The sequence below is a fragment of the Festucalex cinctus genome, chromosome 2, assembly GCF_051991245.1.
Source record: "Festucalex cinctus isolate MCC-2025b chromosome 2, RoL_Fcin_1.0, whole genome shotgun sequence".
NCBI lineage: Eukaryota > Metazoa > Chordata > Actinopteri > Syngnathiformes > Syngnathidae > Festucalex > Festucalex cinctus.
The window spans coordinates 38447740-38467467 of record NC_135412.1 but is presented as its reverse complement, the minus strand read 5'-3'; the positions used below and the strand labels follow the sequence as shown (position 1 = coordinate 38467467).

General features: G+C 38.4%; 1 protein-coding gene and 3 long non-coding RNA genes across 6 annotated transcripts in view; 2 read left to right on the top strand and 2 right to left on the bottom strand.

Annotated features, from left to right (window-relative positions):
• Positions 1-608: 608 nt before the first annotated feature.
• On the bottom strand, positions 609-4896 carry LOC144014758 (uncharacterized). 2 transcript variants are annotated; one of them, XR_013282558.1, is made up of 8 exons: positions 4455-4896; positions 3703-3844; positions 3500-3577; positions 3356-3426; positions 3190-3241; positions 3013-3075; positions 2396-2575; positions 609-911 (listed from the first exon to the last, which is right to left on the bottom strand). It is a non-coding gene; the product is annotated as an uncharacterized LOC144014758 (long non-coding RNA). The 2 variants fall into 2 exon arrangements; XR_013282557.1 differs by having other exon boundaries at positions 3703-4889.
• A 1716-nt stretch (positions 4897-6612) lies between these two features.
• LOC144014760 (uncharacterized) lies at positions 6613-9014 on the top strand. Its single transcript, XR_013282559.1, has 3 exons — positions 6613-6915; positions 7360-7587; positions 7859-9014. It is a non-coding gene; the product is annotated as an uncharacterized LOC144014760 (long non-coding RNA).
• LOC144014761 (uncharacterized) lies at positions 8428-9544 on the bottom strand. 2 transcript variants are annotated; one of them, XR_013282561.1, is made up of 3 exons: positions 9218-9544; positions 8769-8855; positions 8428-8687 (listed from the first exon to the last, which is right to left on the bottom strand). It is a non-coding gene; the product is annotated as an uncharacterized LOC144014761 (long non-coding RNA). The 2 variants fall into 2 exon arrangements; XR_013282560.1 differs by having other exon boundaries at positions 8769-9544.
• A 6804-nt stretch (positions 9545-16348) lies between these two features.
• Positions 16349-19728, top strand: part of hdac7a (histone deacetylase 7a) — an 86654-nt gene continuing 83274 nt past the window's right edge. The window contains exon 1 of the mRNA XM_077514989.1: positions 16349-16564. The gene's annotated coding sequence lies outside the window, so the exon portion shown is untranslated. The remainder of the gene's footprint in view (positions 16565-19728) is intronic.

The following is a 19728-nucleotide window of genomic DNA, read 5'->3' as shown; positions in this document are numbered from 1 at the left end:
GTTTGCTTTTCAACCATAAATCACACAATATCAATGTCGTTTCAACCATCATCTAAATCAGAATCTACATGTATCTTTGGTTGATTTTACATTGAATTCTAACATTTAAATTATACAGAAAGTGCAAGGTTGATAAAATGTTGAGTCAACGTTTGCTTTGTAACCATATATCACACAATATCAATGTCGTTTCAACTATCATCTAAATCAGAACCTACATGCATTTTTATAGTGAATTAATGTGAGGAATAAATGTTTTAAGTTAATCATCATTTACATTGGAATTTACATCTAAATGTACATTATTATTATTACTATTATCATGCACATTAATATAGAACTACTTTTTTAAACTAACAAAAAATATTGGGTTAGTCCACTAGAAAAAAAAAAGTTACCGTATGTTTTTCACCTAGTGTTTCTGCAGATGTCTTACAACTTACTTGGATGTATTATTAGCTTGTTGATTTCCTTAACCATACTTCCCCATATGTATGAAAATCTTAGGACAGAAAATATGTTTAATATTCAAACATTTATTAGAAATCAAAACACAGTACTTTGTAACTGAATTCTGGGGAGAATGGAGGCAAAGAAAATAACACCCGTTTGGCTTCTGCCTCAAATAATGTTTGTTTTTATTGTATTATTCTTTTTCTTGACAAAGGAATGAAATAAACATGAAATGAACTGTAGGAACATCAGTGTATAAAGCGGTAACCATTTCACTTTGACTGTACGTCAGTCCATAAAAAGACACACTAAATTTTGACTTGCGTTCGCAGTTGCGTCCAAGGCACTAGCATTGCTTGGGATGCCACCGTTACGCTCATGAGCAAAACGCAGCCAATGCTTGACAGTAACACCAAAGTCCTGCTGAGTCAGTGTACGGTCAAGCTGTCGAGCAGCAACTGAAAGACAAGATTACAAAAGAGAAGAGAGTTAGTATCCAATACAATTTATTGTTTTAGAAAAAAAGCTGTTCTGTTGTTACAGTAACTATCAGTAAGTATTAAGTAACACTTTTTTGTTGAATTTGACAATGTTGGTAAATACATGCGATGTCAATATAAAAACCACTGTAGATTTATTTTAGTTAACTCATTCACTCCCAAAGACGTATTTATACGTTTTTTAGGTTTTTGTTTGCTAGAGTTTTTGTATGAAGGCTTTGATGCAGTTTCTGACCTGAAGTGGAAGCTTAAAGCGATGGTAGTTATTACAAAAAAAAGTTTCATTCATGAAACGGATGAAGCACACTTTTTTTTTTTTTTTTGTAATAACTACTATCGCTTTAAGCTTCCACTTCAAGTCAGAAACTGCATCAAAGCCTTCATACAAAAACTCTAGCAAACAAAAACCTAAAAAACGTATACGTTTTTGGGAGTGAATGAGTAAATTAGGACAATTACAGAATGTTGAATGTGCAATGTAACTAGCTACTAGCATGAAAGTGTGTCGTGTATAGTTAGGTACATTGTTTATTTTATTTTCTAGTTTTACTACGACTTAAAGAGGGTAATGGTCAGAGGCCATTGTTCAAATTAATAGCACAAAAGGAAAATGAAGTCTGGTTATTTGGAACGTCGTTAACTCGCTGTCTAGCTGGTGAAATTTAGAAGCTTCGGAGCGAGGACAGCATAAAGATGAAAAGGTAAGGGGAGTAGCGGTGAAGAAAAAAAAAATACTGATTTTTACTGAGCTAAAGAAAATAATGTTGACATAATTTATTAGAAATGATTGACTTGTTTTGATAGCCACTGCTGTTGCAGGCAAACCTCGTGTTCCAATAAAATATTTTGCAAATATATCGAGTTGCGTATGCCTAAGCCAGGTCATGCTGCACCTCCACAAATAATGGTGCGACTAAATCCTGTGCTGTGCGAGCAACCAAAAATGTTACTCGCACCAGTGCTAGTAGTGGAAAAGTTAGTGTAGAGCCCTGGCCTGATGGAGTCCATCTTGACTGCAATATATTAATGAAAAGACAAAGATACATATACTAATTGCTGTTTTTGTGAAGTATCAATGATGTTTTTTTTTTTTCTTTTCATTGATTTCGGAATTGACCATTCTCAAATTAATAGATAAATAATGTCTATGTGGAGCCGCACTTTTAAAATGTGTCTTTTCTTAGTGTTTTTTTTTTTTTAAAGCATTTTCTGGGAATTTTCAGTCATTCAAAAATATTTTTGGACAATTCAAAACAATTTTTCAGTTATACAAAAATGTTTTCGGAGAGTCAAACCCTTATTACGAGTTTTCGGTATTGGAAGGATTCTGACTCCATACCCCAGGTGGAGTGATTTTACACAACAAAAGAAAGCAGCTCAGAACATTCTGCTCAAAAACAACTCTGTCTTGTAATAAGTAGTTTACATAGGCGATAACTCACCAAACATACAGTCTTGCATCACTGTCTCCTTGAATGCCTTCTTGCCAATGCAACACTTGTCTTGCTTCCCTGCCCAGTTGTATTCATTTAACAGCCCAGGGCATTTGTCATCACAGTTGCCATCATCCGTCTGATTAGGTTGTCCGAATTGGTGCCTTCAACGACAGCCAGGTGATTAATCTATGAGAGACGACATTATTATTATTATTAATTTAATTTTTGCACTCAACTTTTGTTGATAGAATTCTCCCGATGCCTGAAGATTTTACTTTTAAGTAAATTACATAACCTTTACTAAATTTTGCAATATTCATATACATCACCCCCTCTCCACCCCCCAGATGACTAACTAAATAACTAAATGACTAAAACTGAAAATAAAAATAATACATTTGTATTTCATTTTTGAATTGTATATTTTTCATCCGTTTTTACTTTCACTTTTAGTAATTTATTTATTTATTTATTTAGTCATTTATTTATTTTGAATTTTGGCAGTTTTGGTCCTCCATAATTATGCCTTACAAATTGGTAAAAAAAATTAAAATAAAATAAAAAAAAGTGTGCTAAGATTTATGATGATTTGGTTCTACAACAGTGACCTTTGAAAAACTTACCAACTACGAATACAGTATTTCCCTTTCTTCCGGTTGGTCCCCAAGCACCGCAAAAAGGGTTGCCTGAAACAAACAGAAGACCCTGTTCAACATTTTTTTTCACAATGTGATTGTGTTCTTTCATAATCATAGTAGTTATTATTACTCACAACTTAAATTAACAATGGGTCTAGGTACCTGTTGTAGAGCTGTAATTGTGTTTGTAGTCTTGAAAAAGTGAGTTGTGCACCTAAACAATATCAACAACACAGCATGTAAGTTTCAAACTTACTGTACAAGTCAGCAATGTGTTACCGCAATAAAATCATCACAATCATGTAGTACAGTGCGCAGAATCATTTACCTGTCTTGCGCTACTCCTCAGAATGGATTTTGTGGACAGAACATTTTGAAGAAACACTCAGAGCCTGAAACCTGAGCACAACCGATATTCTATTAATTATTATGTTATCTTATATTATGAATTCTGAAAACATACCAACATTACCTTAAAAAAATTTGCACTTTGCCCTCTTCCTCCTTATAGGTAAGACAGACCTCTGCATGTTCTCCTTCCCCATTAAACCTGTGCCAAGTTATATTCTCTGTCACTAATTTCAACATTTGGATGTGGTGAAAGGTAGTTCACCTAAGCTTTCTTCAGATTCTTAGAAATGAATATTTTGAGTGTTTGTTCACTTGTTTACTTACCAAAGAGGTTCACCAAGCTCTGGCCAAGGTACAACATGCCTTCTTAGTTTGAATAAGTAGTAAATTACTAATTAGCCATCTGGTTTCGAAGATGCTGGCACCACCTGTACGCCATGTGACTCGTCAAAACAGCACAAGTAACCTGTACATCAACAGACAACAAATGATATTAAAAGCAACAAAGTACAACATTTACACCTTTGTTTTATTACAGTGTGAAAAAAATGTGTTCATTATAGGCTCAATAATTAGTAATTACTAAAAAAAATACTTTTACTTCCCTCAACAAATAAATATCCTGAAGCATGATTCGACTAGATTTCGTGATGAATTAAGTTATATACAGAAGTTAAACAAATTACAGATAAACCTTACATTACTATACAAGTGGACTTAATTTACTTTAAAAACTAAACCTAAAAGAAAACGCTATTCAATGTTCTATCTTCAACTGTTAAACCAGCCTGTTAAAAACGACTGAAAAAAGATACATTCTTCATGTAAACGCTCCTGTAGCGCTTCAGTGTAGTTCGTTAGCTTACTAGCATATCAGCAACATAGCACACAGATAGGCTTGTAGTAACTCTCATTGTTAAGAGGCCGTCGGAATTAGCAACTTAGCTTCAACGTTTAGGATCATTCGAAACAATTTCTTCACTAAAACCACCTCTAAAGACCAATATGCTTAGCGACCCAACTGACAATGGACATGGTGATACATATTTGTTTTATTTAATGTAACTTTTACCGACCTGAAACACAGAACGTCGACGTTTGGATTCCCGCTCTTAGCACGGCTGTCGGCAATTTGAAATTCTTCTTCTTCTACGCTGTGTATGACTGTGTGTGTCAGTCTGGTTAGTAGCATGTCCCGCCATCTAGTGGCGTACTGTGGAACAGCGATCCAATAACGTTAGAAAGTACAGTAGATATTTAAATCAACTCGATGAAATTAAAATTGTATGAGATATATAATAGATTTTTAAAACATAACCTGGGAAATGTGTGTAACGCATAAGTCATTCCTCTTTTGTATTTTTTTAATATAATATTATGCACACAATGTACATATCACACAGCACTATAAAAAATACATAATTCAAGCTCTGCATATTTTACAATACAAGCTGAATATTATCCCAGAACAATGTAATATTTGGTGCTAGTGATAATTTGGTACCTTTTTATATGATAATACTCGCAGAGTTGCGTCTCAATAAAATAGCTTCATTACAATATTGCCCCCTAAAAGCTTTACCTCTGAATCAGATTTCCACTAAATGTAAATAATTATCTCTTTCATATGAATATTCATAGTTGTTTTTATTTTAGAATTGTTAGACTTAAAGTTTATGCGTTGCAGGTTGAAACAAAACTGATCAGATAAAATGAGATTTTCTCTGATCAGCCAGTGAGTTCACCTAACTAAATATTATGGCATTGAAACTATTAACGGGAAAATTTAGATAACCACACACGCACGCACGCACACACCAATGTCTGTGAAGTCAATTCAGTAATTGTGTCAATATGAAGCCATAAAATATCAAATGTAAAACATAGGAAAATTAAATACTTACCCTTGAATCGCTACAAAGAAATGGTGAACGCACGTTCGAAGAACTTCTCTCTGGAAGCTTCATGAAAGTTCGTTCACAGAATTCACACACAAACTTTGATTGTTTGACCAGAAACATATTGAAATGTCTGTGTGATGATGTATTAAAATTCTTCTTAACATCTGTTATGCAAATAAGTATGTGTAAAAAAATGTGTGTAGAAAAAATAAATAAATCTGAAACTGCATTTAAGAGTGGGACAAGACTGGCAATACATATGTGGCCCAGAGTTGTAAATTGATAGCTGGGCCAGATGCGTCACACAGCAACTGGCCCACATCCTGTTTGCCAGAGTCAAGCCAGTGCCACCTTTGCTGCTCCTGGGCCATGTTCGGCCCACATGCCTTATGCCAGTGTCGACTGAATGCCACCTGTGCCGGACTTATGCCGGATGTGGGCACATATTTTTGATGACTGGGCTGAAATGCACAAACTAGAAACTCTAACGTGTACAGTTTATTTGGTGGAAATGCCAGGTGTTTCGAGTACATTCAAATAATTTACAAGTTTTGCAAATACAGTGTTCCCTCGTTTTCCGCTGGGGTTAGGTACCAAAAAATACCCGCAATAAATGAAATCCGCAAAGTAGTTAGCTTTATGTTTTATATTTATTATAAATGTTTAAAGACTCTAACACCCCCCACCCACCAACCTGTCCCCAAAATACTTCCCCTCCCCCTCTCCTAGTCAATTTCTCAGCTGAAGGGAAAAAAAAAACAAGAAGGGCAAACATAGATTCAACGTTAATTAAACATTGACCTTTCAAACGTTTTAATTTAACCAAAATACAACGTTGATTCAATGTTATCTTTTAAACACAAACTTCAATGTTAACATAATGCTGTTGAATCAATGTTGATTGACCAATCAATCTTCAACCGTAACCAAAAATCATCCATTTTAACCCTAATTCAACGTTGAATAAACATCTTTTGCTATCTGGGGAGGCATTTTACGATCATTTTTACGTGCCAGATGCATACTGTACGCCCACGCCAACCTCTGAAAACATATTTTTAAAATACGATCGCACCAATAATTTGTACTTTCTGAATGAATGACGTCGTCGTCGTCCTCTCTGCTCTGTACAGTTTAATGCCGCTATAAACGCTTACTCTCGGTCCAACCTCGCTTTCTGATGATGTCATCTTTCTCGCAACTGTTACTACAACAACCATGTCCTTGGCGCAAATCCATTGCCATGTGTGGTAAATCAGGTGCACATTTGCTCCAAGCTGTCAGTTTTGTGGGCGTGTTTGCGCCGGTATATGATTAGAGCAATATCCTTAGTGAATAGGTCGCTTGCACGTGTCGTCACTTCCGCCTCGGATTTCTCGTAGTCGCCATGCTGGGTGGCCTCCATTTACGTAGCGATTCGGTCTAACACGTATCTATCACGTTTGTTTTCTGCGTTTAAAATGGTACATTGTTGCTGCATCGTTGGCTGTTCGAACAAAGCCCAGGGGGAAAATGGTCGGCCTTTCTGCCGAATTCCGAAAATAATTAGGAACCAGGGCCTGGAGACAGAGGAGTGCGGACTCCGGAGGGAAGTCGTTACTTTGGGCTCGTGTGTGCAGCCATCACTTTGTGAGCGGTAAGCTTGTTTACCTTTATTTAATGCATGAGGATTAATAACGTTTCGACCGCCCATATATGGGCAAGTTGCTTATGTTTTGGATTCATGAGCAAGCAAGTTCGGTAGTACAAGCTGGCTAGCGGACGTTAGCCGAAAGCTAACATCGAACATTTTCACCCAAGTAGTGCCAGTGCAAAGTGTTTACTGCTGAAATTGGATTGATTAGTCTTGGGCTCTTAATGCCGATAACATGTTTTTTGGTGGCAAAATGTAAACTTGGAAAAAAGAGACAGAAGGGGGTGATGCAAGTAAACAGACCCCCGGTAGCCTACACATCATGCTAAAGAACTTATTCGGTAGCCTACACATCATGCTAAAGAACTTATTCACGGCCACCCTACTGCGGTAAAATAACCAGTCTTTCCATATTTTATTTGTTTATATATTTGTTTATTTTAACAGGTCGCCCTGCGCCCGTTTTTCTGTCCAATCATCCCGACTGAGCTCCAACATTAAAGTTGGGTCCCAAGTTACATCTATGTCTCAGCCCAGTCGGTGCCAAGATATGAACGTGCACAGGAGAGACAAGCAAAGAAAAGGCGACTTGAAGTGGCAGAGATTGTTGCAGTTATGCAGCCAGATGGCTCCAGTAACCTGTACCCTCAAGTACTGCTGACATCATTGACTCTGGTATGCCACTCAGAATTCATTACATGATATATTGTATGCATGAGTGAATGTATGTGTTTGTTTGTGTGTGTACATGCACCTTATATTTTAGAGACATTTGGAAGTGTTTATAGAAATAAGTATTTGCCTGTAGCAATGTTCATACATTAAAAAATGCAACAAAATGTGTACATTTCTTTTACACTGACAAAAAACTATACTACTGTACTATATTAAACCTATTACTGGTACCGTATTTTTTTGTGATCTTTTTTTATTATTATTTCTTTAGGGATCTCATGCCACACCGACTTGATTGCCAATGACATGATGGAAACGAAGACGAGCATCAAAGCATTGGAGGAGGACAACATGCGACTGTTTGTTTGGAGCTAATAAAGGCAGCGATTATACAAATTCTATTGTTGGGTTTGTTTACAAAGCTGTACATAATACAAATGACAGGATTTGACTCAATGTGCAATATGGTCCCTCTTAAAGTAATGGCATAAATCTCTATTATTTCTAAAAGCACAAAAAAATGAAGTGAATAATGATTAGATGTAGTAATTTCAGGGATAAAATTGAACTGTTAATTAATGTAGTTTATTTTAGCACAGGTGCCTACCATCCTGAGATGACGGTATGATGTAATGTTGATGGGGTACGCAATGACTTTCATTATACTATGTACAGAGGAAAAAGTTGCTCTCTTTTAAATTTGTTTAATGTAAGACAAGTACCAGTACTGTGTTACAGTTTTCCCAATAATCCTTGTTTCACACTTGTCACAAAACTACTGTCCTTTTGGCAGTCTAGATTGGCACACTTCAAGTGATATCATTTGATTTTACAATCTGCTGCAGCACAAAAAACTACTTTATTCCGCATCTTTGAAGTACATGAGCAAGTGGTAGGTGACAGCGGCTGAGCAGGAACACTGGAAGTCCACTGCTGATCTAGTAAATGCTCTCCCGAGCAGTTCAGGTAAGGAGGGGACTTTGGGGGGAAAAAAAAAACTCTGGCCAAAACGAGCGATCTGGGTGGACTCGCTCAATCACACTTTGTCCACACCACAAAGTCGCAGAAGTCCGTCCAGTTAAACTCATCTGTGCCTGAATCTGAAAATATTACAAACATTGTAATGAAAATATGAAACATAGAATTAAATAAGAAACTACAAAAAGTAAAGCCATACATACCTGGTAATACTATTGGTGTTGTCGTGACAAGTGATGGGAATTGTTGCCATCCGGCACCAGACAGAAATTGGGTGTTGTGACAGCCTCCTTAACCGTGAGATCATAAGAAAAGCTGTCAGTATGCTCAGTAGTTACCATGAACACGTTTTATTGTACTGGAAACTGAAACTAAAAATACGTCCTCTGAGAGTGGTTAACCTTAACCATTTAGAATAAGTTGATTAACATGTAACTAGTGAAAGGGTAGCATTAAATTTAATTAAGCCACGGGGAGGCTGTGCATAGTTACTTTTTATTCTTATACGCTCTGCCATATTTGCCTGTTATAAAATGATTAGAAAAACCACATCAGGTAAACCTAGCTGTGCATGTAAACACAATAACAGGAAGCCTGAGAACAAATCAACATTTTTGTGTGCAGAATTACCAACACCATGTGGTTTACTTACGTGCAACAGCAACCGTTTCTTCTGATGCGATGTTAAAGTTTACACTCTGTATCCACCCGCTTACAAAATAATTGTAAGCCTCCAGGGATTTGTTGGCGTGTTATGGAGCATGTTGTCAACACGAGGTAGTGAAAGATGTCCAGAGATGTCACATTTGGCCAGCAAGCTTTCTCCATCAAAAAAAAAATCACCCTTGGTCAGGACGTAATTAGGATCAATCCCGCCACACAGAGACACCTTCTGCCTGTATCGTTGTTTTTGATCTTCCGGTAAATCGTGAAAATACTGCGAAAATGACATCAGGTTGATAAGCTCTATCGTGTAACTCGCGAGTGTACCTTGTGAACCGGCGGACACCCAATATGGCGCCCGAAGAAAAAATTCCCATGATGCATTACGATGTGCAAGCGACCTATTGGTGGGTAACTGGGCGCAGACTGCGGGTGCAGTTGTGGTGCAATATTTCGCGCTATTACCTGACGCAGCGCATTCTTAGTGAATATGCCCCAATGTTTCTCAGAACCAAAACAACTTGATTTCTCATTGTGCATGCACAAAACAAGCTGTCGGATTCTCCACTCCCCGTGAGGAAAACAGGACAAAATATTCAGGAATTTAAGACCAATACAGTAGAACTACGGTATTGTATTTTAGAGTACAGTAACAAATAAATATTTTCAATGATTTTATTTTGAAGGGCAAGGGCATGCACTGCATTAATAGCTTGTTATGTATGTACGCCACTGTACTCTACATATCTGTACCTCAGTCTCTAATGCTTATTAACTTAAATGTAACATATGTATTTCAGACCTGCGCCTTCAGTGGGGGCTAAAAGTGACCTAATCTACTCCTTAATACCACCACTACCTTGTTGCAATTTCACAAAATAATATACAAAAAAGCAATATAACAATGTGACAGGGAGGGAGGGTGGGTCATTTTGCATATTTGGGATGAATAACATTATTACAAAAGTAGGAATTATATTTAATCCTTTATCTTCCCAAAAACCTCTAAACTACATTATCATTTGGAGCAGTTTGATCACAAAACAAAGTGAGTATATGTAATGAGCAGAAGTGTCAAATAAAGGTCCAGAAAGTAAACACCGTGCCACAGATTTGCTTTAACCACAGATACTAATCTGGTTTATCTCTTGTGTTTACCTGCCGGTTGAGTAGAAGCACCTGTGGATCTGTTAGTATCACCCAGCACTGTAGGCTAATGACTATCTTCCACTAAGCCCATTGAAAAACGTACTTGACAAATATTTGCCGGTAACAGTGTGGTTGGATTCCATATAGAGGATGCGTTAATAACAGCAAACTATAGTTCACATTTTCCGATGTTTGTATAGAAGAAGTCTGTGGACCACTCACCTTACACGGCTGGAGACCCCAACGGAACTTTGATCCAATGTCCATCTGCTTTTACTGGACAGAGAAAAAGAAAGAGGGGTGGGTGATGGTAACAGTGAAGAAAGATGAGCATAGCAGATTTGGATATTCTAATAATTTTAGCAATGTTCATTAAAGTTTTATATCAATAATAAATAAAAACAAAATCATACAGAAATCTCTAGATCATGTTTTTAGATAGTTTTCCATCAAAATGAGTGTTAAGGCATAATTTCGATGCCTGTTATCAAACCTTTTGCAGCACTAGAAAATCTACAAATACAGTAATTACATGGTAGGAATGCTACAGTAGTAAAAGAAACAGCAAAATACTATACTTAACACATCTCAACACTGTTATGGTTAGGTCAGATTACAGAATAAACTAATCCTTTATTAGACTCTCAACAAACATTATTTTGTACATTATGGAACTTGTATTTACAGCATAAACTGAAACATTGTGTGAGCCTTTAACATCCTATTTGTGTCTCGGTGAGTAACATCATGTACAGCCTGTCAGGTTTTCAGCACGATGAACAACCCATATGTCTATAGCATACCACATAAACCCAGTGGTGTCCAAACTACGGCCCGGGGGCCATTTACGGCCATTTTTCAGTCCGTTTTTCAGTGTCCCGCGGCATATGCTAAAAATGGCATTTGACTCAGTTAAAATAAATTAACAAAAACAAAAATGTTTGGAGATGGTCAAAGTAAGAAATGTCGAAAAACAGGTGCCATTAAAGGTTATTTTAGTTAACTAAAACTAACGAAATAACTAAAACTAAAATAAAAAAAACAATTTAATTAACAAAATAAAATAAAAATAATAAAAAAAGGCTTTTTAAAAAACGAAAACTAACTGAAACTACATTTTATGTTTACAAAACTAACTAAAACTAATTATAATTATAGCAAACGTCCTTCGTTTGAGTCTTTGATAATTAATTTAATGTATGAGCCTTTGGGGATGATTTTAAATATGATGATTTTAAATATGATTTTTAGTAATTTATTTTGATATAAACCAGAATAATGACGTTTGAAAGTATATCACACAGAAGTGACGTCATCTAGCAGCAGCCAAAAGAAAAGCACCTTTAGATGACATTGAGCCCCTGGTGTTTTTTTTAAATATTGCACACAAGTAATACACATTAATAAAAATAAAAAATAAAAAAAATAAATAAATAAATAATACTCACAACTGAAACTAACAAACTAAAACTAAGCATTTTTTTTTTAAAGAACTAAAATAATAAAAACTAACAGAACCACCCTGAAAACTAATAAAAACTAACTAAAAAGAAAAATTCCAAAACTATAATGACCCTACTGCCATATTACAAATAAATTGGTTTATATACTGTAGCATTTTTCTAAATATGCAAAAGCACAAATAAATTATTTGTACAATTTTTTTGAATTAAACACAATTTCTCTTCATAACATTATGTGGCTCTTGCATCCTTCTGACTTTCTGTATGTGGCCCTCAAATGAAAAAGTTTGGACACCCCTGATATAATATTAGCAGAAGGAGAGAAATTTGTGTTTCCAAGCTGGAAATACAGTCACAATTTTTTTTTAGTATGTGCCAGCTAAAGATGAGAATATTAAGAAGTGCCATCTAGCTTCAAAAACCCTGAATCAATTTAAAAAAAAGAAAAATGGATTGCAGCTTTTTGAACACTGCGTAACAAAAGTTCAAACTATGACTTATGAAAACTTGTAGCAGGATAAACCCACCATCTATCTGTCTGACAATTGTACGAGGGGTCGGTATTGTTCCGAGTGAATCGTTAAGACCTGATGTTTAGGTCTCTGTGTTTTCCTGCCAGCAGGCCTGATTAGTGAGGCTGAGCAGATGAGGTTGGTAACCAAAACAGAGGAGGAGACGTGGAAACATACAACAAATCATCCACGCACACTAATCATTGTGTACAAGCATGACATCTTTCCATGTGTCAGTGAGAGACAGTAAGTGTGAGCGGGAGTTCAGTCAGTCAGCCACTTAAAAAAAGAAAAAGAAAAAAAAAGTGTGATGATTTAAATGTGTGTCTGTGAGCGCAAGTTCTTTTAATAGCTGAAACTAGTTGAGAGGACGCATCTGGATTGCGTGTGTGTGTGTCTTCATTGTTATATTTTGCCACAATGAGACTCAGATGTGCTAAACACATCTGATAAACAAACTTTATTACACAGACCCATTGTGAAAGTGCGCAAGGCGAACATCTTGCTGGAAATTAAAGCAAGGGGGGTTTATGGTAATAATGCAGCCTGGGCATCCAAATGAGAATCTGCTGTCTTGCACTGTGAGACCCACCCAGTATGACATATTGCTATCGTCTGTGTTCTCATGGGACGTGCCAGAAGCAAGCAGGCCTGCAAACTATTTGAAAGTTCCCATGACAGAGTTTGATTTTATTTTCATCACACAAAACTAATGTGGCGCTGCATTTTGCACCTCCGCCCCACATTCTGACTTTTCATACTCATACATAATTGTCTTTGGATAATTTGGATGTCTCCGTCGAGAACAGTAAAACGGGGGGGTGGGGGGCGGTCATAGTAAATCATTATAGCAATTTTTGGTATTTAGGAATTGCGTTAACCTTGTGGAATTTAAATCTAATAATCATGTCAGTGTCGATGCAACTTAGCAGTGCATATTCACACCCAACTAGTTTGTTGCCTTAGAGCTGTTGTCATAGAAATACATCATGATCTGCATGCGTCAACATTTTGATTCGCTGCAGCAAAAAAAAACAAAAAAAAACAAAAAAAAACTTATGGATCACGTTAAGTGAATGGAGGGCACAAGTCGGTGCATAGTATTATTTGTTTATTAATAGAAAAATACTAGTTTGCAGGTTATCGATTAATAAATGGAAAAATGAGTATGTCGCTTTCCTTGTCGGACCTGGGGCAACGGCTCCCCACTTTGGTGGAGGTTCTTACGCATGCCAGATCCACCACACCAGCATCTACTGAAATTCAAACAGAATTTGCTTCTCCCTCCCATTGGTTGCTGAATCAGTGAAGGCCGGTGTCTATGGATCTCTCTCTGCTTCATCTAGCCTTCCTTCCTTCCTTCTTTCCTTTAGTTTTTCCTCTTGTCTCTTGATATCTCCCTAATCTGTTGGAATTTAGAAGTTTCTGGAATTGGTGAAAGATTCTGGTTTTGTAACCGTGTGGGTGGCAGGTGGTGTCTGGTTGGTGCTGTATTTCACTTTGCTTCATCTTTCTTTCGTTTGATCTTTCCTCTGGTCTTCTCACCTGCACTTCACGACTTCCCTTGAGTGTGTCTTCCAGTGTGTTGCCCAATCAGCACCCCAAGCTTCTTGTGTCTTGCTCAGGTGTCTCTTGTTGTCTCGTTACCTTGTGTATTTAGTTCCCTGCTTTCTTTCAGCCATTGTCGTTGTCACTCCCATGTTGCTGCCGTTGTTATGCCATGCCATGCCATGCCATGCCATGCCATGTTACCCTCGTTCCTTTTGTTTGTTCTTGACCTTGACAAAGTACCATGTTTGCCTTTTTTCTTAAATTCCCTTTCTTTTGACTGCATCCCATGTGTTTGGGTCCTGCATCCTACACCCTCACCCCCTGACACAAACACAACAAAGTTGACCCAGAGGGAAGGAAATTGAGTTAGCCGGGAGTAATGCAGTTCCTTGTGTGTGTAATCAGAGCAGGCTTACAATACTGGACCATTGTGAGGTGGATCGCAGGGAGCCAGCGACCGCTCGGGGAAGCTGCCCCTATCACTAGATACGATTAATGCTGGAGAGAATGCGTGTGTGCGTGTGTTGGTGGTGGTGTTAGACTTGCGTGGGAGCCGTGGCTGACGGGTTGTGCTGGGAATGTGTGCACAAATGAATATGACAGGAATTTCTTATAGGTCTTAAAAAGTCAATAGCCTTTCACTGTTGTTTTTATTGACACAAGTATCAGAAATATTAATGGGATTAAATCAAGACTTTGTCCCAGCTTTGCAGTCATAAAAGCTTTCACTTGAAGATTTTCAAGTGTCTGCGATTCTGCGCATTCATCAACATTTGCAATGCAGAAGAATGTTTGTATTCATTCACTTGAAACTCTTGTTGCAGTATTTATTGGTACACAATCATGCTGGAAATGTTTTTTTATTATTTAGTATATTTTGCATAGTGGCATCATATTTACTCTCAAACTTAGTCTGGGTGTGCTTGGTGTACAATCTGGGTATGCTTGGTGTACAATCTCCTGAATCTTTATTGACAAATGTTTAGGACATTAACAGATCTTCAGAAAATAATAATAATGTTCAGATTGGTGACCCGGCTCTTTCTGTCATCTCCATGCTACTTTGCGTCCTCCGCAGAATGTCAAATTGAGTAATGAAGTCTAATTTCTTGAGTGCCACAACTTTCTTTGTGCATTTCAAGACATGTCAGGGTGACCCTGCCTAACAAAAAACATTCTGTCGCCAGTTTTTTTTGTTATTGTTATTGTTGTTGTTTTTTTAATTGGCTGTTCACATCATCAACTTTTCTCTTCACGGCAGGATTTAAAAATGACAGATAGGGACTGTGTGACAGGATATCTTTCCCTTCAACTTGGTGTCACTTCAGAATTACGTTTCGCAAAGGTGTCAATGAGCCTGAGTTATGGTGGCTGAAAAATAGGTATGTTTCCATTACCCTCAGGTTTGCGCAAAAAGTTGCACAAAAGCAAGCTGGTAATGGAAACACTGGACCCCCAAAACACACTTCAATGCAAACACCGACAAGCCAAAATTGTACTTTATTGAAATAGTACAATGTCACTTTTATTTTTGCGAAAAATTTTAATGGAAATAAATGCAGCTAGTGAATGGGAAAAAAAAGACAGGGAAACGAAAGAGGGGCCCGTACTAACATTAAACATGGGGGCAATGGCCCCCAGACCACTGGTTTGAGATCCCTGTTCTATACAGGGAGTCCTGGAGTTAAGGCGCACTCAACCTAAGAGGCGTTTCGACTTTACAACGGTTACGCCATTTTGGCCGCGTCCGCCATATAGCCCGCAGTGTTTTTCCCCCTCGTCCGCTATTTAGCCCTTAGCTAGTGCTAGCGCGTGTGCACTTTTTTTTTTTTTTTTCATATCAGCCTCCCCACTTCTTTACCATCCACCTCTAAGCAGTAATGGTAAGTACAGCATTTTATTTTTTATGTTAATATATTTAGATGAATTATTTTGATGTAAATATTGATTTGAATGGGGAAATTCAACTTAAGTCCGAAGGACTTCAACTTAAGGAACCGAACTCCGACGTAACTCGAGGACTCCTGTACAGTGTTTCCTTCTATTGTGCTTTTTTTTTTTTTCTCCTGCTGTGTTGTCCTACCTTAACACACATGCCAGTCAGACACACATGGTCTCGGCTTGACTCAACTCCTTCCCTCCCTTTTGGGACTTGAGAGAATCACAAGGACTGTCTGTGTGTGTGTGTGTGTGTGTGTGTGTGTGTGTGTGTGTGTGTGTGTGTGAGAGAGAGAGAGAGAGAGAGAGAGAGAGAGAGAGAGAGAGAGAGAGAGAGAGAGAGAGAGAGAGGAGAGAGAGAGAGAGAGAGAGAGAGAGAGAGAGAGAGAGAGAGAGAGAGAGAGAGAGAGAGAGGGAGAGAGAGAGAGAGAGAGAGAGAGAGAGAGAGAGAGAGAGAGAGAGAGAGAGAGTCCACTCTGAGGGGTTAATCTCATTCTCTCGCTCTCCCTCAATTTCTCCCTCCCTCTTATTGCCTTTTGTTGCAGCCCCCTCACTTTCTCAACATTTGACCAGGGAGAACTGATGCTGTGCATATTATGTACATATGTGTGTGGATGCAATCAGTTGGGTGTCCCTTCTCACCACCACAAAGCTCCCTGGACTGAACTGTACCAGAATATGGACTGATAGGACCTTCATGTTGAATGACCGCACCGCACACTGGTAAGGCAACCGGACAGTGATTCATTGAATGTGTTTAGGGTGTAGACAATTTGATTGCAACAGGTCACTTGGTGCTAAACACTTGGTGTTTTCCACTTGGTGGAGCTCAACTGACATCTTTGTTTGGTGAAAGGCGTCTGTGTTCACACTTGGCATCTTTCGCCCGTCTTCTGCCCCCCCATTCTGGTCTTGCCTCTGACCCAGCGCCCCACCCCACCCCACCGCACACTCTCTCCACTCTCTCTCCCCGGTCAAAGTTACTCAAGTTACCGGCTTCCTCCTGTTGTTTTGAGCCCTGCGGTTTATCCACAGCACTCCGAGGGCGCTCCCACGCTCTCCAAAAGAGAAAGAAAGGAAGGAAAAACAGTGACTATTTGAGAGACTCAAAAGTAGTGGGAGAAGAATGCCCGGTTTCATACCGGGTCGCCACATGCTCACATGTATTACTGCATGCCTGGTTTGTCACTTTTTTTGTTTGTTGTGCACATTGCTTTCCCCCCCCAGTTTTCTCAGAGGTATTAGGCAGGCTGAGGTGGTGAGAAAATTGGAAACAGCCACCCACAGTGGAAGTGAGTCAACTCGATATTTAGTGGTGTGTTTACTTTGGAAATGGCAGAAATTAGACGAGCAATGTGGGGGGAGGGGAGAAGGGGTCAAAGGGGTCCTGAAAAATGTCAGAAGTGAAAAGAAAACAATTAATTTGAACTGATATTTGTTACTGCCAAGCAAAAATGTTGTGTGTTATTTGGACACGTGTTGTTTAGAGTTTTTGTTGTTTACAGGGAGTGAGAAAGTGGGAAATATGTGGGGAAATGACGAGAAGCTAGAGGCTGTTTATAAAGGGAGGGAGCGGATTGTGTCCATCTGGGACCATCCCAGCTCAAAGCTTCCCCACCCTGGGCCCAAAGATCTGTCCCCCCTCTCCCTCACTCTCTCCCTCTGTCGAAACCATCGTCTCTTCATCAGGTGCAACTACACACATTTGGATTGCAACCTGCAAACCTTCCGATCCCCCCAAAATATCATGCACTTCCTGAATCTCTCATGCCGACACCTGTTGTCTGTTTGCCAGCATCCAACATCAAGAAGTTTTACAGTCACCAGTAAACTGACTCAATTTTTAGATCACTTCAGCCTCTTTTCTACTGCACACAAATTACTCGGCTTCCCACTGGTCTACTTGATACTATGTCCTACGTTTTCCTGTCATACTAGAACCTTTGGTACCTGTGTTTTTGAATGAAGGGGAATGGAAATTACAACAGCTATGTATTTTTTTTTTTTTATCCTAGTCCTCTATTAATCCAAAATGATAGTCACATTAAACATTTACCAAAATAATTGTTATCTGCAGCTGTTTGTATCTGGAGCGGTTCAGAATCATTATTTATTCAATAAATTGATAATACTTTATAGATGCTGATTAAAAAATTCGGATGGTCTCTGGCGGGCAAACATTCTTAAAAATCTTTTATAAACTATGCCGATACTCTAAATGGTTCAGGAACAGCTTCAAACTTACTTTGAATGCAACTTTTTTTTTTAAAAGCATTTTCGGCCAAATTGCTCGTATGATAAGGGGTTCATAAAAGTACAGTATTTATCACTTCAAATGTGTCTTGGTAGTCGAACTTGGCTTGCTCCTCTGACCAACCAAGGATGGAAAAATACTGACGTTATTGTGGGCTCACAAGGCACGTAAAGCTGAGGTCAGCAGATACTTAAATTAGGAGGTACATAAATGTTAGGTATTTGGGCGATTCAACCATGCAACGATCACCCATGAAAAGACTTGGCTGCAGTGTGATATTTATCAAGCAGCATGAACCAGACTAAGCTCTGTGCGCAATTGCAAACCTCTGCAGTGACGCCAAGAAGGTAGACAATTTTATGTTAAAGTGGCTGCCATGCTGGCGGCTGCTGTTTCTTAATTGGTTTGTTTGTAACAGAATGTTATTACAATTCTTTTCTTATATTTAAAAAAAATATATATATTTTTGGCATTTGAGTCAGAATGGAACTGTCTCCCCCTACCTCAGGACGTAAATGGTATTTACTAGGGGTGTTAAAAAAAAAAAATAATCGATTCGGCGATATATCGCGATACTACATCGCGCGATTCTCGAATCCATTCAATAATCGGCAGAATCGATTTTTTTTTTTTTTTTTTTTTTTTTTTTTAGGATTCACACCTTGAGCATGGAAGAATGTTATATGAACGGAACATTAAGCCTTAATATTTTATTTTAATGCTGTTCAAACATGAAACAGATTACAACCTCTATAAGACTGAAATTTCAGATAAATAAATAATACATTTTCATATAAATCTTACACTCTACAAGTTTACTGATTAGTATTTTCTAAATTTGAATGGAAAAAAATCGCAACAATCGACTTATAAATTCGTATCGGGGTTAATCGGTATCGAATCGAATCATGACCTGTGAATCGTGATACGAATCGAATCGTCAGGTACTAGGCAATTCACACCCCTAGTATTTACCCATCCCTAATGTCTCCTTCAGCAACAAAGGAACGGACAAACTTTTGTTAGCAGTTCAACTGTGGCAGAAGTCTGGGCTCCAGTGAGTGCCAATTTCATTTTCATATTGTCCCCTCATCACATTTCCCATCCTTAGATTATCATTTGGCATCTTATCATGCATTCGTGGGGAGTCATGTGATCCCACTATTTGGCTAATTTTCCTTTATCTAGTCTGCTTGACTATCCTCCCGCTCTTCTTCCTCCCTCCCTGTGTGTTGGCTCTGTAAGCAGTGATAAGAGGACAGTGATGGTAGAACTTCCTCTAGCCACAGGAAGCAGGAAGTGTCCATTTCGGCTGCAGCCTATCTGAGCAAACTCTGTGCTGGGTCCACTGGGATCATTATCACTTGTCCATATGTGAGCACACACACATCTTGGGATACAGATGGGAATGTGTGTGTGTGTGTTGTGGGGATGTTTGTGTCACCTGTCTGCATACAAGATGGCCACTATATTACTTACTTTGCGAAGCTGCCGGATGGTAAGCCACCTGGGAACCAGCGAACCTCGTGTCACTTTGACCTCGGGGTTAGCTAGTAGGTCAGAGGATGATTGGCTAATTATTTCCCTAATCATGGCCAACGTTTGGTTATCTCCTGCTATGACCACGCAGGTC